Below are 17046 nucleotides of genomic sequence, written 5' to 3' on the forward strand. Positions count from 1 at the left end.
ATCCAGCGGTAATGTTAAGTGACTCACCTTGTATATCAACGGGGACAGGTGAAAATGGCCGGCCGCATTTGCCGAGCGGTTCTAGTCTGGAACCGCGCGACCGCTACGGTCGCAGGTTCGAATCCTGCCTCGGGCATGGATGTCTGCGCTGTCCTTAGGTTAGTTTGGTTTAAGTAGTTCTAAGTTCTAGGGGACTGATGACCTCAGATGTGGAGTCCCATAGTGCTCAGAGCCATTTGAAGAGGTGAAAATGTGTGCCCTGACCGGGACTCGAACCCGGGACCTCCTGCTTAAATGGCAGACGTTCTATCCATCTGAGCCACCAAAGGCACAGAGGATAGTGCGCCTCCTGCGATACCTACATTCTCACCTTGTACGTCCACACACTACATTCGTAGTGTCCCACCGCAACACACCTATTACTCGTGGAAGGCATTTTTACCAAGGCCCTTAAGAGTTCGGGTAATATGTGTGCATCCGCACGGAAGAGGAATGTCATGGCCGGTATTGCCAGAACTATATACTTACATGGATATGGTGTCTGTTCTTTCGGACATGTCAGTTTTAAAAGCATAAGGCCACGCCCTTTACACGACATGAGGTGAGGTCTGTCAGTGAAGTATTCGCTGTAGCAAGCATAAATATTACACATGGAGAGTGAGTTTACAGTTATTTAGCCCGATTTTTCATTGATTTTAGTGCATTACTCACAGTATCCGTTTCAAAAAGCATAAGACTACAACCTTTACACAATGTGAGGAGGTCGGTCAGTTCAATATTTGTTGTAACAAGCATAGGAATCTCACCTGGAAAACCAGTTTATACTTCATTTGCTGGAGATTTCGTTGATTTTTAATACTATATACATTATTTTCATTGTCACAGTATTCGTTTTTAAAAGTGTAAGACTACACTCATTACACTGTGTGAGGTATGGCCTGTCACCATAATATTCGTTGTGAGAGGCATATCTCACCTGGAGAAAACATCGTGGTAACACCTTATGCAGCAAAAGAGTTTTCGTGTTTAATCAGTCACTTTTTTAATAAGTGAGCTGACATTACAGCAGCTGAGATGCTAAGGACGTCAACGCTTTAGGCAGACACCCAGTTTCTTTACTCCAAGAAGAGCAAGTGAACTGTGTAAAATTTCTCCACCATCTATCCCTCCTCCACCTTAACAGAATGAATCTCATCCTTCCACAATAAACAAGAATACACGCACGCACGCACACACACACACACACACACACACACACACACACACACACACACACACACACACAGTGCTTATTCGGTACAGTGCAGCGTCTCAAATCTCCACCAGACATCCTTTGGAAACTCTACCTGAAAAAGTAGAATACATGCGAGTAATGATGAACACCAGCAGCAGTGGAAGCTAGTGACTGCAGGACTGCTCTCCACCTGTCGGGCAGACTGGCTTACAGTGAGCTGAGTATTATAAGGATCTGTGTGTGTCTCATTTCCATGGGAAGTATTATTTCAACGTTTTCGCTGCACGAGCCTGATTTTACTTAGCCGAGTACAACTTGCAGACAGTGACGACATATCCAGAAAGTTTGGAAGCACACTGCTGTTGACCGTTCACTTCATCAGCCACGATGGATAGTGAGGTATTTCGCTGTTGTTCCAAGGTGGTCAGTCTTTCTGAGAAATACTTTTGCTGGGAATGTCCTTTCTTGAGACTTTTGTCGATGTTTAACTGGTTTCTGCAGGCTGGAAGCAGTATATCACTGCCAGGAGATAGATCTCTATGTGTACCATCAACACAGGCTAGAAAAAGCCTGAAAAACCGGTATCCCTATCTGTGGGACGAATGAAGGTAGTAGGGCTTGTAAGACTGATTCTCAGCTGGTTAGTCTGTTTCCACACATCGAGGTCAATACAGGTGAAGCTGCCGGTGCTGTCTCCCAGTGAGACCTTATGGGGTCAGTGTTTGAGGTAGTTGTGATATAATGGAACACACGGACTGAGAATTGAGTGAAATCATTGTAATGACACATTGTTTACAAGTGGTGGGCTTTTTAATGACAGTTTCGGTGTGTAATTAGAGCAGTGATTCCCTCAGTTGTGGTAGCATGCTTTGGCTTTCCTACACTTCAGTACCAGTATGCTGCCCTATCCCTTCTTACCATGTATATGCATACATATTTCTCAGCACCAATGCACTTGTAGATCGGTAGGAGGCAATTCTTCCAGTAGTGGCTGTGGGGCAGTTCCCCACCAATTTTGGGTGGAATTTGGTGCAAAACTCGTTCCAAGCGTCCTGAGTTGAGTGCTATCCACCAAGGCGAGCATCTCTGGTTCATTCGGTCTGGGATAGTGGCCAGTCAATCTGTGGTGTACAGACAGCTTTGTACTATTCCATTTCAAAAAAGATGAACAGTTCCAGCACAGGCAATAGTCTCCATGATTTTTGAAATGTATCCTCAACCCAGCCCGCTATTTCACCATTATTTGCAGAGAACCATTCCCCTTACGCTCGTTCATTATCACTTCCTTCCTCCCTCATGTAGGTGGCTATGTATGCAGTCCTCAGTTGTTGGTCTACAGGTAATACTAAACTCCTCCCTGTCCAACACCAACGTCTCATCAGTTGAACACATTTCCCACAAAAAATAAAGATAGTACCTTCCACTCCAGCTTTTTACCCACCAATTCATAACAACGGCCTGATTGGCTAATTTCGAAGCTAATTTGCTCGGAAATGGTGCAACGTTTCAAGTTTTATTTCTTAACAATTATGTCTCTGCACAGGCTACTCTGCAACACCATTACAAGCTTTTCACTCTGTTTCTGACCACACTGCATGAGATCGCTGCGCAGTACGCCTTTCTTTTCTTAAACAGCTTTTTGCTCGTTTTAAATGCACTGAGAAGGTATTATAATTTATTTGGTTGGATGCAATTGCTCATATTTCTCTTCGCTTTCAAGTAACATTTTTCTGGTCTCTCAGTTTCACTTGAGAAACATTACACCACTAACAATTATTATCAGCAGTATTATGTATCAAACGTTTCACTCATATCTTAATGATAATCTTCCTTGTTACCTTTGTTGTGTATACGTTAAAGATTTCTTATGAGTACCATATAGTGTCTGGTAGATACGTACAAACTATTGGTTACATAAACAGTACAGTCGTGGAGGGACTGTAGTGGAATCATAACAGACTTTTTTTTAACTGCCACTATATAGACCAAGTGAAGACAAACAACGGCCTTCCGTCCCGTCTTTTCCGTTTACGAATTTTCCTGCCGTAAAGTTTCAATCGTGCTAACATAATTTATTTCAATGCTCATAGTTTTGTTTCGATTCGCAGCTTCGTGCTGGCGACACATCGGAATTGTCTGTCTTGGATCCGCACAGGGTAGAAACAGAAGCAAAACTGAACACGAGAGAACCAAATGACACGTGCATCCATCGTCATAAAGGAAGTAGGTGGGAAGGGAAAGCGGTTTTCAACTGACTATATTCGTCGGAAGATCGACCAAAGTGCTGCTTCGACACAATAATTTACCACTCTTAACATTTTCGTTGAAACTCCATTTCCGATCTGGTTCATTTAGCAAACGGAAATCAAAATATGCTAATGTAGCCTGTAGATGAAACTTATCAGTGTTAAGTTAATTAGGTTCATAATGGAAGCTGCAGGTGATTTTGCCGCACAAACAGTTTTACTTACGCTTCTGCTCTTTGCTGTTTTGTTCAATCCATTATGCTATCGATTTCGAGGTTATATCCCTAACATATTCAGAATTCCACAGCTTGCATGCGGAATATCACATCCATTTCTTACCGAGCGAGCATTCGGTTGGACGACTGTTCGGTATTTGCCTGAAGCGATGTAGGGTAATCTCGAGAAACCTAAATCAGGATGGCTGGATGCGGGTACGATTTCCAGCCTTCCCCAATCAGAGCTTGTGCTCTGACTCTGATGATCAACTTGACGGATCGTTTAGCACTAATCTCTTCTTCTTCCTCCTCCTCCTCCTCCTCTTTCGCTCTTGATTGAGTCTACTGATTAACATTAATTGTAACCGTTTACTTCATAGTATTGGTATTTACCGTCACTTTGCACTGCTCCTGACAATACGAGCACAGCTATTGTGCCTTTTAACTAACGAAACAGCGCAGGTTGACCCGTAATGAATGAGCTCACTTTTCCACGGCTTCAGTAGACTTACTGATACAGGGCAGCAGAGTGGTATCAAGTAAATGTTTATCAAACGATTACGGATAAGGAGAGTAAGTATGTTTCCCGGGACCTGGGTACAAGATGCATATCTGGCAGAAGCCGGAATAGGCGGTCATATGGCATCGAAATCTACAATACCATACATACAAGAACGAAGGACATAGGTGCAAGGAAAATTGACGGAGTATTCGATGCCGCACTGCGTAAACAAAATGTCGACCATATAAAATTGATTAGGCAACAGATATCTCGAACAGCCACGGAACAGTGAGTTGTAGATTTGGCTATTACAAACATAAAATAAATGAATGTCATTAATTTCCAAAAATGAAACGACAGTGCTCCTGAAACTGTGTCGCAGCAGCGTGAAGGTTACGACGCGCGGGCACCTGGACACGTACTGGCTACAGAAATGTATCCACAGATCAGCCCGACCTTGCTATCAGTTATACTGAATGGGGCGATATTGAACGCCGCCTCTTCCGAAGAATTATTCTGTATGTGTTTCCCGGTTCGAATTTTCAAAAAGGACAAACGAGCGCTAATAGCTTTTACTCTCGTAAAGATTCATGTGGGAAATATCAAAGTTAAGCTACTTTTAGCATTCGGATATACTGCAGTTTGTGATGTCAAGACAACCAGAAATGCTTAAGCATATTACTAAACAGTCAGGCGCGCAATAGCGTTAAGCATATCTCTGGTTCGCGTAACGTAACTATGAAAATATTCCACTTTTCAGTATCGACTTTGTTTTGGAAAAGGTGGGTATAGTTAAAACTTATTCAATGAAAAACTCATAATCATGAGAACAAATTAATCACGTATTTCCAATATTTTTTGGTTGCGTGTTATTTAATCCTGTATCTCTCCTTTGTAACTGATTATGATCTTAGTTCAGTTTTGATAACCACCTTCAAGCATATACACTGCCAAACCAATATTATCCACAGCAGGTTTTTTATTTTCACATTGTTTATCTTCTCCGCTGGTTTACTGATAATTCTTCAATATATATATATATATATATATATATATATATATATATATATATATATATATATATAGTATGGTACATATTTCCATCAGACGACTGACTTCAGTGCAATACTGAGATGAACTGAACAGAATTACAATAGTAACAAGTCCTTTTCCGTATTAACAGTGTTATAAGTTATTCTGTGTCGAATCTGCTGGCCCAACGACGTCGCCCTCTGGCGAGGCATGCGTGTCGGCTCGGCGCGTGCAGCGACCAACTTCCGCAGCTGCGTTGCCGTGCTCGTACCAGTCCGCCGTCGCTGATCAGCGTCCTCGAACACATGGAACATAAAAACACAGAAAACACTACACACAGTACAGTTTTAACATAATTTACATTAATCACTTTATGAATATTAACCACGAAATTTGTTGACTACATGCTACTTCATATTCTTACGGCATGACCATACATCGAACAGTGTTCTTGAAGGAAGACTGTGCTTATCGGCAAAAAATGTGCGATACACACTCAAGAATACCACGTCAAGATGGAGAGTGGATCACTGGAAAACAAGAGGAGGAGTAAGTAGTAGCAGCCGACATGAAGAAATTTAAACATTTTTAGGACAGAGTAAGTATGAAATGAGAAGGTAATGGGAACACAAGTGTGAAAAAGCGAACGTACCATAGTTGTAAGTGTGGTGTCACCGCCAGACACGACACTTGCTAGCTGGTAGCCTTTAAATCGGCCGCGGTCCATTAGTATACGTCGGACCCGCGTGTCGCCACTGTCAGTGATTGCAGACCGAGCGCCACCACACGGAAGGTCTAGTGAGACGTCCTAGCACTCGCCCCAGTTGTACAGCAGACTTTGCTAGCGATGGTTCACTGACTACATACGCTCTCATTTGCCGAGGCGATAGTTAGCATAGCCTTCAGCTACGTCATTTGCTACGACCTAGCAAGGCGCCATTACCAGTTAATATTGAAATTATAGAACATCTACCGTCAAGAGCGATGTTCTCCAATTATGGATTAAAGTTAAGTATTACATCAACTACGTACTTTATTTGCTACTATTAATTCTCTTAACTGTTCCAGACCTCGCGCCAGCCTGCGTGAGCTTAAGCGCGTGTCTTTCGGCTTCCTCTCATAGTGACTTGGCTGTCTTGCCAAGTCACAACAGTAAGAAAAGGCTAGGATCAATGGCGCCTCTTCTTGAACTGATGACACTGATGACACTGATTCTTCAAATTACTTCAATGATTTGCAAGGGGAATCCACACTCCTTTTTAGAACTACGTGAAGTACTATGCTATATCTGGTGACAGTGACAATGTTTTTCCTATACAATTAAATTATTGCAACAACTGAAAGCTATTGAAACGAGTTCACTTCAATTTTGAACAGAACTAATGAAATACCAACGATGTAATAGAGATTCAGGTGAATGGCATTCATTCTCCTTGGCAGCGCTATACATGTTTTTACGCCCTGCTTTCCTTTACTGTGCAGCTTAAAAGTTTTTGAAAACCTTCTCACCGAGAGTCACTTAACGCGAATGAAACATCAACGTGAATGAATCGTTAAAAATGTAGTCCACGTATGATGAACAGAGATGTTAAATATTTTATTAAAATGCTTGTCTGATCATTCTTTCGCAACAGATTGGAATAAAGTCTCAAGGTTTGACATTCTTGCCCATTCAAATCGTAGGTGTTCCTGATGCTCGTAACTTCGTTGCCAGACTTGAACTGACGTAAAACTTTGATGCGAGATCAGAGCAGAATAATTCTCTCTATTCGTTACCGTAATAAAGCTGCAGCAAAATATTCTCATAACCTTTACATTTCTTAGGAAACCCTTCTATGTGGTCCTTACTAGTTTGTAAGCAGACAGTGGTCTGCAGTCGTCTGCTCTGGTCAATCAGGCCACAGGCTTAGTCTTCAATAGCGATAGGAAACTCCTGCAGTACCGAAGAAGAACTACCACAAGAACTCATAAATGCGGTAATTTTAACTTAACTTCACAAACTAATCTCAGAGCGAAACGCACTGCCTGACAATATAAGTGAAGTATACAAGAGGGGAGGAGAAAAACGAAATTACACTCCACAGGTTGGGAGGATACGTAATGTTCCTTCAGTGATTACAAAGTCGAGTAAAATTTACACATAACTTGGCAGTACGAGCCCATTTACCAGTATGACGGCCGGCCGGGGTGGCCCAGGGGTTCTAGGCGCTACAATCTGGCACCGCATGACCGCTACGGTCGCAGGTTCGAATCCTGCCTGGGTCATGGATGAGTGTGATGTCCTTAGGTTAGTTAGGTTTAAGTAGTTCTAAGTTCTAGGGGACTGATGACGTCAGAAGTTAAGTCCCATAGTACTCAGAGCCTTTTGAACCAGTATGCGCTAGTTCGGGTGGGAATTGTTCCATAATGCCGCTGTAGCCTCTCCTGAGGCACGCTGGCCCACAATTGTTATACCTGCTTCTCGATACCTTTCATACTGGCACTGGGACGGAGTTAACATCAGAACCGGGACACACATGTTGTGTAAGGTACAGGGACAGATCTCGGGACCCTGATGGCCACGGGAATACCTCAGCTTCACGCAGACAGTTCGTAGAGAAAGGTGCCACATGTGGAGCAGCATTTTCCTGTTCGAAATTGGCACCACGGTACCGTCGCATGAGGTGTAACACTTGAGTACGCAGAATGCCCATGATGTACCGTCGTGCTGTCGGACTCCAGGTGAAACAGCGGTCTGCCTCATCAGAGCATTCGAATAATGGAACCTCTCCCAAGGTCGCAGCCTGTTCGCCGATGATAGTCATGCGGAGCAGTGTAGAACTGAATTTCATTGCTGAACACAGTGGTACATTATTCATCAGCAGTGCACGCTTCCTGGGCACGGCAGAACTTCAAAAGCAGCTGTTCATGTAGTGGTGAGTAGGGAACGATCTTATCAAATCCAGCATCGTGTTACGCTTTGGTGTCAGGCTGCCCCGTTGGGATCCTTGGTGTCTCCACTCCCTCTCACTCAGGACATCAAAGGGAATTAAATTTCATTTACTTTACGACTAGGGTCACAGAATTTGTCAACAGATTACCGGTTTCGGTCTATAATGGCCATCTTCAGATCTGCCGCAAAATATGGGCTTAAAACAATAAATAGACCATAATGAAAAGTACTACTGATGTACGTTTGCATTTGTGCGCTTTACGTATGAAGAGGCATACCTGTTTTGTGAAAACAATGACCTAATGTCCTGCGGCCATAGTGGCATCTTCAAATGTTAAATGCAAAAGTTCACCATATGTCATTTGTGCTAGCACCAGATTGGAGACGATTACACATACAGTGTGCAAATTTCTCTACCACACCTGGGGAGGTGATCTGATTTAGTGTTAGGAGGACCTATGGAGCTCTCTCGTTCGCGACATGGTCGTCATGATCACAGGTGGAGTTGGTGCACTTCACTGACTCGTTCGACATGAGAATGCTGGGGAGAGTTGCTCCTTATGCATTGGTGGTAACATCAAAGACTGGTACATACCTACATGAGGATGAGCTTGCCGTTATTACTGCACGTTGTTCGTGCTAGCTGTCACTCGCGGCCAGTCCGAACATTTCTCACAATGATTTTGACCACATGTTCAGCATCCAACCCGAAATGTTTGTGGGAAAATGTCAGAGAGAATTTGAGCGAAGACATTTTGCACCGTGTTCCTACCATTAGCAATCGCAATTGCATCGATTTTTCGGACAATGTTTCCAATCAAGCTCTGGTCTAAATCGAGCACATATGCTTAATCATGAACAACAAAGAACTCATTCAACTTGCCATGATTCCTCTAGAACGTTCCGCACTTGATCTTGGTGATAACGATTTAGTGAGACAACAGAAGTACAATGCCAATGATTTGCGTTCATTTGCTGAAGCAAACGAACAACTTTCCCTTGCAGAACAAAAACTGGCCTACGACACAACTATAAATGCCGTTTCAAATGGCAGAGGTGGTCTGCTCTTCTCCGATGCGCCTGGCGGCACTGTAAAAACGTTTATTAGTTTGCTATTGGCTCCGATTCGATCTCAAAATGGAATTGCTCTGGCTCTTCCTTCATCGCTTATTGTGGCTGCATTATTAGATGATAGACGAACAGCGCATTCGGTACTCAAATCGCCGTTGAATATGCATTTCTCGGAAGTTCCAACATAATTCATAGCCTGAGTTATGAAAGCTTGCAAGGTAATTCTCTGGGACGCATGCACCATGTCTCATAACAAATCTCTTGAAGTGTTTGATCGAATGCTCAAAGATTTAGGATTAAATGCCCAACCGTTCGGTGGCGCTCTCATTTTATTATCTGTCGACTTTAAAGAAACTCTTCCAGTGATACCTACATCAACGCCAGCCGATGCGCTCAGTGCTTGCCTCAAAGCATCGCATCTTTGGACACATGTGCGTAAACTCACACTGAAGACGAATATGAGCGTACATTTTCAGCGCGATGCGTCGGCAACCACATTTTCGAAACAGCTATTGAACGCTGGTGAAGTAAAAATGCTACCGCAAAATTTCATTTCCATTTGAAATGGATCTAATGGCTCTGAGTACTATGGGACTCAACTGCTGAGGTCATTAGTCCCCTAGAACTTAGAACTAGTTAAACCTAACTAACCTAAGGACATCACAAACATCCATGCCCGAGGCAGGATTCGAACCTGCGACCGTAGCGGTCTTGCGGTTCCAGACTGCAGCGCCTTTAACCGCACGGCCACTTCGGCCGGCTTTCCATTTGAGTTCTGCGTCACTGTACCATCCATGGAACAACTCATTCAGAAAGCTTTTCCACAAATTGTCACCAATTATAAGAATCGTACATGGATTGGTGAACGTGCTATTTTGGCAGCAAAAAACACTGACGTCAGTGCAATCAAGCACACAATTCAATAACAAATCTCAGGCTATTCTGCTGCCTACAAGTCGACTGACAACGGACGAAGATGTTAATTATCCAATCGAGTTTTAAAATTCGTTTCATATTCCTTCTGTGACACTGTATAAATTGCCACTCAAAGTCGGCGTACCAATGATTCTCTTGCGGAACATTAATCCACGCCGACTGCGTACTGGAGCAAGACTCGCCGTCAAGAAACCGATGCCGAATGTCATCGAGGCAATTATTCTTAATGGAAAGTCGGATGGAGAAGATGTGCTCATTTCACGCTTACCCATCATTAACACCGTTCGGTAAATGTACACATTATCGACAATAAAATAAATATTATTCTTTCTATCATCCCTAATTGAACAAGATCACTCTTAAATTTCAAGCGGTATTTCCACAATTATTTCTCCTGCAGCAGCAACGCGCCGGGTATCAGGTAGTAACTATTAAATCTGTTTAGAATATCATTCAGTTGCAATTAAATAGCGTTCTGTTACGTACTTTTTTAACGTCGCAGAATTATATCGCTGGCTATTCACTTCTTGAAACATACCGAAACACGAATTACATACGTACGAAATTCAGTTCCTTTACAGCAATGCTCTTTGAAAAAGCGAGCCTGGTATTTTTACTGCAATATAGATATGACTACCCAATGTTAATTATACTGGTTTAGAGAGTATAAATCTTTGCACTACCGTCGCGATGATCGTAACTACACGTCAAGAACAAAATGTTTCGTAATGTTAACTTTTCGTAATATGATTCCCTTACCGTATAAGTCAAAATATTTCGGAGCATTTCCTTGAAAAGGTATATATAGTATCACCTTTCAAACTTTCATGAGGACTTTATTGTTTGTATAGTAGACGGAGATATTTGAAGTTTTTCATTGATTAAGAAAATTAATTTGCTGACTATGAAGTAATTCTTTTTCAGACTCAAGGGAATTAATGGCATCACCTGCACGTGGGAATTGATTTAAATCAATGGGGAAAGTTGAAAATTTGTGACAGACATTGATTCGAACCCGGGTCTCCCATTTACCAGGCAGAAGCGCTGACTACTGCACCAGGACACAGGATAGTCCGTGCAGTAGCGACGACCACCATCACGCCACCCGTCGCACCTAAATGCTCAACTCTCCCACACGCCACTGATGTGGCACCCCTTGCTTGTTATCCTCATTACCCGCGGCATTTCGCCGATTCCCGTAAGAGATCGAGGGCGGTGTGCATCTGCGCGGAAGTGCTCAATTGGTTGCCGTCACTTTAATTATGTACGTGCTGTCTGTTCTTTCAGGCGTGTGCAAAACAAGACACCACATATGTAATTCTTTTTCTTAAAATTGTTTATTTTATTTAAATGTTTTTCTTTCTTTCTTTATTTCTCTGTTCAAATGTGTGTGAAATTTTATGAGACATAACTGCTAAGGTCATCAGTCCCTAAGCTTACACTCTACTCAACCTAAATTATATTAAGGACAAACACAAACACACCCAAGCCCGAGGGAGGACTCGAACCTCAGCCGGGACCAGCTGCACTTTATTTCTTTCTGTCTTTCCTTTAGCAATCAATAGGTGGGATTCTGTTTATTGATATGTAGGAAGACTTTCTTTTTCACTATGAACACAACAATACTTATTTGCTCTTTTATAGCACAGTTGATTGTCATTATGTTACGAGGGCAGGCAACTCCTTAGTGAGCAAACCGGATACTGAAAAAAATCAATCAAGCATAAACCACTGAGACCAACGCTACTTGAGCTCTGGTATTTAAACAACGTGAGCTACCGAGCTGCTCCAGGTGCTGGACTGATATACTACGTGAACTAAAGGTGCTATATTGACAGGCTGTAATCTGCAACAAATCGTTAGCACACTAGCACAAATTCGGCCACCAACTTCCGACTGCCTGCACTAATATATGCTCTTTGTTCGATTCAAGACTAAACTGATATCAACTCGAGCGCAAACGGTATTAAGCTGCACTCGAGTGAAAACGACACTCGCAACTACTTTTCCATGCAAATGAGCAGCGTTCCCTCCATCGTTAAAAACAGAGTAATAATAATTATTATTATTATTACTGTTCGCCGCTGGTCGCTGGTGCTGGGGTGGACAGCTGCAGTCCTAGCTATTGCTTTGCCGCCAACCGCCTCCTCGCTGCTACACTTCTGCATTACATTTGTCTCCGTTGCTACAACACTAAAAAAGAATAAAAACCAAACACACAGCATAGTTCTTTACAGGCAACACATTCATTGGACTAACTGTTGACACCTCAACCGCACTGACATTCATCTATAGGTAAGGTGAATTAAATTTGCTCTAGAAAATTTGGACCCTTCCAAATTCTTTTATAAAAACGAATGTTTTTGTAGTGGACTGTTAAGGCAGCCAGTCCACAGTGAAGTAGCCGAAAGGGCACGCGTCAACTCACGCCGTCTGGCGTTAAGTCTGGAACAGGATTCGTAATGAATGTGATAAAGAAAAGAACACTTAACTTTTATATCGTCCTTTGGTATACAGCATTCTTGATGATACAAGTGAGACTCTTTAGATTCATGAAGTAACTAATGGCGCCTTGCTAGGTCGTAGCCATGGACTTAGCTGAAGGCTATTCAAACTGTCTCTCGGCAAATGAGAGAAAGGCTTCGTCAGTGTATTCGCTAGCAAAGTCGTCGTGCAACTGGGCGAGTGCTAGTAAGTCTCTCGAGACCTGCCTTGTGGTGGCGCTCGGTCTGCGATCCTGACAGTGGCGACACGCGGGTCCGACATGTACTAATGGACCGCGGCCGATTTAAGCTACCACCTAGCAAGTGGGGTGTCTAGCGGTGACACCACAGTTTTAGTGACTTTTTAACCGTTTTAAGGGCCAGGGCCAATAGTTCCTTGTTAAGACTCATTTGAAAATGAGTTTTTAAGTTATTAATTGTTTGATGGCCACACTCATTGTTTGAATATATTAAAGATCCAGCTGAATCGTTTGTTCAAGTACGAATGTGTGCGAAATTTTTAGCCTTGCTTGTCTGACAAAGTAAAATGTTAAATAAAAGGCTTGGTTGATAACTGCTGAAGGATCCCCTGCATCCACGCCTACCTGCTCCATAATTAACTACCACCATTCAAAATGTTGCAGAGAGTAGTTGTCGCTAGATAAATGAGTATCTTGGTACCGAGTAATCAGTATCTTGTAGGCCTGGTAGATATAAGAATTTATCCTGTTGTATGCTTGTTAATACTGTACTTGTCACTGCAGCTTACTGGGTTTTTGCAGTATTCTCTTATTATAGGAGTAAGAAGCGTTTTGGAGCTGATGCATCTGAGTGAAGCATTTGTTGCAAACCTGGCAATGGTAATGTGGCTGAGTTGCGTCATTAGATGTGGGAGATTTTGGACAGGCCATTAACCACCAGGTCACAAACAGTCTGGGAGGTGAGCACCGCATGCAGTGCAAGTCATTCTTACCTCAGTGTGGTTCAAGAATGTATTGCTTTATTGGAAGCTACCTCCCGTTCGAGGGCACAAATGTTGCTTTTTCATGCTCGGTAGACCATGTTGCTAACAGGGTTAGTGATGTCCGTTTACGTAACAAGAAGCCTAAGCCTGCATCCGACGTACAAGCCTTGGACGACGATATTCTTTTCATTCAACAATGTGTTTCGTTCCTTAAATGGCAGGAGGGGAGTGAAGTAGGTGAGGACAAAGCTATACACAACTTGGAGAAGTTAAGTAAGTAAACTTCAAATCCCTCTCCCTTCTCTTGTCCAAAATATGCTACAGTATGGAGTCTAGATGAAAACAGTTGTTGAAATTACCCAAAGAACAAGTGGCTGTAGTCAGGGCCATGATGTCGGGGTTGAGTGGAACCATAAATTCGATCGCTATGAATTTCCACATCTCAAAAATGGAATGATTAAACTAGAACAATTGATTACATATTCTCTGAGGACTCCATATCGTGGTCTAAAGAGGACTGCCTCATTCATGACGACAGGTCAACAACTCTTGCAATAGAAATATTATTAAATGTATTATGTACGGAACACGAAGAACTAGTAAATGTGGTAATTCACGCCCAAAAGGGCGTTTTTGCCCCTCAAGTTGTATATCCAGTTCAAACTGTCAAATGTCCAAGACTAATTCAAAATGAATCAACAGAAGGAAACTTTCCAATACCGCTAACAGAAGAACATATTGGTTACATATTGTTAAAGATTATGGATCTTGACTTATTTGTAACCAAAGACGTATTAGGATGTGTAATTATTATACCACTAACTGAGGAGATTTCAGTTTGTATATAACATGTTACAGTTAGCAAGTAAACTCACTCCTGGTACAGACCAATATGCTTACATACAAACAGAAAAAGAATATTTGTTGATAGATAGCTCTAAGAAACTGTACGTTCAACCATCACCTGATCAATTAAACTGTAAAGAAATGGACAAACGAAGAAATATATGTAAAAAACAACTTGGGTTAATTTCAGTGCGTAAAAAGAAGGACTGTCAAGTAAAATTAGTATGTGACACTCACGTATGTAGAAATCACGCCAAGAAAATTGTCTCATTATAAAGAAGTTTATGGAATAGTTTAAGTACTAGTGAGCGGTTGTAGGTAATAATTAAGGAGGAAGACATGACCGTTTTGTCCAACACGTACCCATCTAAGGATATTAAATTAAATGGCATAGGAACAACCAAATTTCGGAAAAACTGTAAAGTACACATATCACACCTTATATTAAATCAGACAAAGTGATAGAAATGAATTACACCTGGGGAGGTGTAATACAAAATGTACAAATGAACTTAGATTGCTGCGACGAAAAATCAATGCTTTAAGTATACAATATGAATTACATCACCACCAACTTAGACGACTTACGAATAGTGGATAAGCGATAGGAAGAGGTTGATAAATTCATAGATAAAGAACATCTTGAATTAGAACTGGAAAAGGAGGTCCAAACTTACTCCATTGTTACATAAGTTAAATTATTTTTGTTATTGTATTGCTATACCGCGCAATTGCTATAAGTGTTTGTACAATAAACTGCTTCTCAGCCTGTAGATGGGAACTGCCATTGGACTATTTGTGTAAATGCGACTGTAGTCCAACCACCTGAATCAAAAGAAATACCCTTACGCTCAGTAGACACAGACGAGGAAATGGTAATATATGAAAGACATCTGAGCAAAAAGATTGACAGAGTGGTAATAACGAATAGACGTTAAGATATAAATAGTCTTCAGGGGTTTCCCGTCGAATGACGTAGCACAATTTCCGACAAGTGGAATTTGCACAGCGTCATCCGGCGGCAAACCCGTGAAGACATTTTACAATACATCTGCCTGTAAAGCTTGAAGAATCAGACGTTAAGATGTTTTCCTTCAGGTGTAGTATAAGAGAAAATTTACGTTAAAACTTTGTAACTATAGTTTAAATGTTTTAGCAGCACTTTAGGTAGTGTACATTGATGTACTTTTGGGGGGAGGCGCTGGGATCTTAGAAAATTTCATAACGTGTCAGATCGTAACGAGAATAGTACGCATGGTTCCATGGTCAGGCCAATCTGCCAATGTGACAGATGGAAAACAAACAAGGTATCGGGTGAAGATAACGTTTCCCGAAGGAGAGTTGGTCAGAAACGCAGTAATCATTACGTTTGACACATCGCCAAAGGCGCCGGAGGACAAGGTCAATGCAATAAGAGAAAGGGTTTCGACGCCCCTGATGGAAGAATCTCGCATGGAATTTAAGAGGATAATCAAACATTAAGGTGATCACCTGTCGTGGCATGGTGGCAAAGGAATGTTCCAGACAGATACTGAAGAGGGCTGTGTGCATCCAGAATGGATTAAGAAGAAGAAGAAGAAAAGAAAAGGTTAGCCTGCGGCAGATGAGGGAGTCAGTGTGGAGTATCCAGAGGAGAGTGACGCTCCGCCGCAGCATCTGGTGGAGCACCAGGCACTTCAGCTACGAGAATACTGTGACAGGCTGTGGTGGACTCACAGCAGCTGCAAGCTAAGTAGCGTTTTACAGCATTCATTGGCATAGTGCTGAAGAGGGACTGCCTGTCTCTGTCTCAAGAAGTTAGGAGTTCCAGAGAATACCAGGAACAGGTTGCTGCCTGGTACTTGTCTCTTGTACGGTAGGCCAAGCTGCCCTTGAGTACTAGTGAATTACTGCAGAGTGCTGATGACTACGAATTGGCTTGGAACTTAACAGCGCTTTTCCAAAACCATACACACACGAGAAGGTAAGAGAAATATTCGGGGAACGAAACTGGAAATCCTTCGAAGAAATAAGAATCTGTTCTTTCAGAATTTTGCTGAATTAATTTAGAGAACCCGTGCTCTGCGACCATTGTGCTGGCACCATCCTGTATTTAGCTTAGAAATTACGAACAGGAAAAGATATGGGCCATATTAGTCATATGTACCTTCTGCTATGCACTTTAATCTGGCTTCCTAACATGGCATTTTGTTGTAAATGTACAATTATCCAGTAACATCTAAGTTTTGGTTATGCAATATCTGATTCATAGAAGCGAGATTGAGTAATCATCTATAAACGCGAGGTCCTGGGTGTTTCCATACTCGCATAACCTTTACTTAGTTGCGACTCTGTGTTATCTCTTCATACGTCCACCACTGCGCAAAATAATTTTTCAATGCACTATGTGCAATGAGAGACGGCGATGCGACGTCGCCGTGAACAGAAAAAACATTCGAAACGAAATTACACGCTCATGTATGTGTCCCAGCTAAATGAGAATGGTTCCACTGCGCAAAAAAATAAAAAAAGACTAAATAAAAATGCATGCGCCACACCGGATATTGAAGCATAAGGACAATCCGCTTATCAAATACGGCAGGGGT

General features: G+C 42.1%; 1 non-coding gene across 1 annotated transcript; it reads right to left on the reverse strand.

Annotated features, from left to right (window-relative positions):
• Positions 1 to 255: 255 nt before the first annotated feature.
• On the reverse strand, positions 256 to 330 carry Trnak-uuu (transfer RNA lysine (anticodon UUU)). The gene has a single exon. It is a non-coding gene; the product is annotated as a tRNA-Lys (tRNA).
• Positions 331 to 17046: the final 16716 nt, after the last annotated feature.

The sequence above is a fragment of the Schistocerca nitens genome, unplaced genomic scaffold (genome assembly GCF_023898315.1).
Source record: "Schistocerca nitens isolate TAMUIC-IGC-003100 unplaced genomic scaffold, iqSchNite1.1 HiC_scaffold_380, whole genome shotgun sequence".
Lineage (NCBI taxonomy): Eukaryota > Metazoa > Arthropoda > Insecta > Orthoptera > Acrididae > Schistocerca > Schistocerca nitens.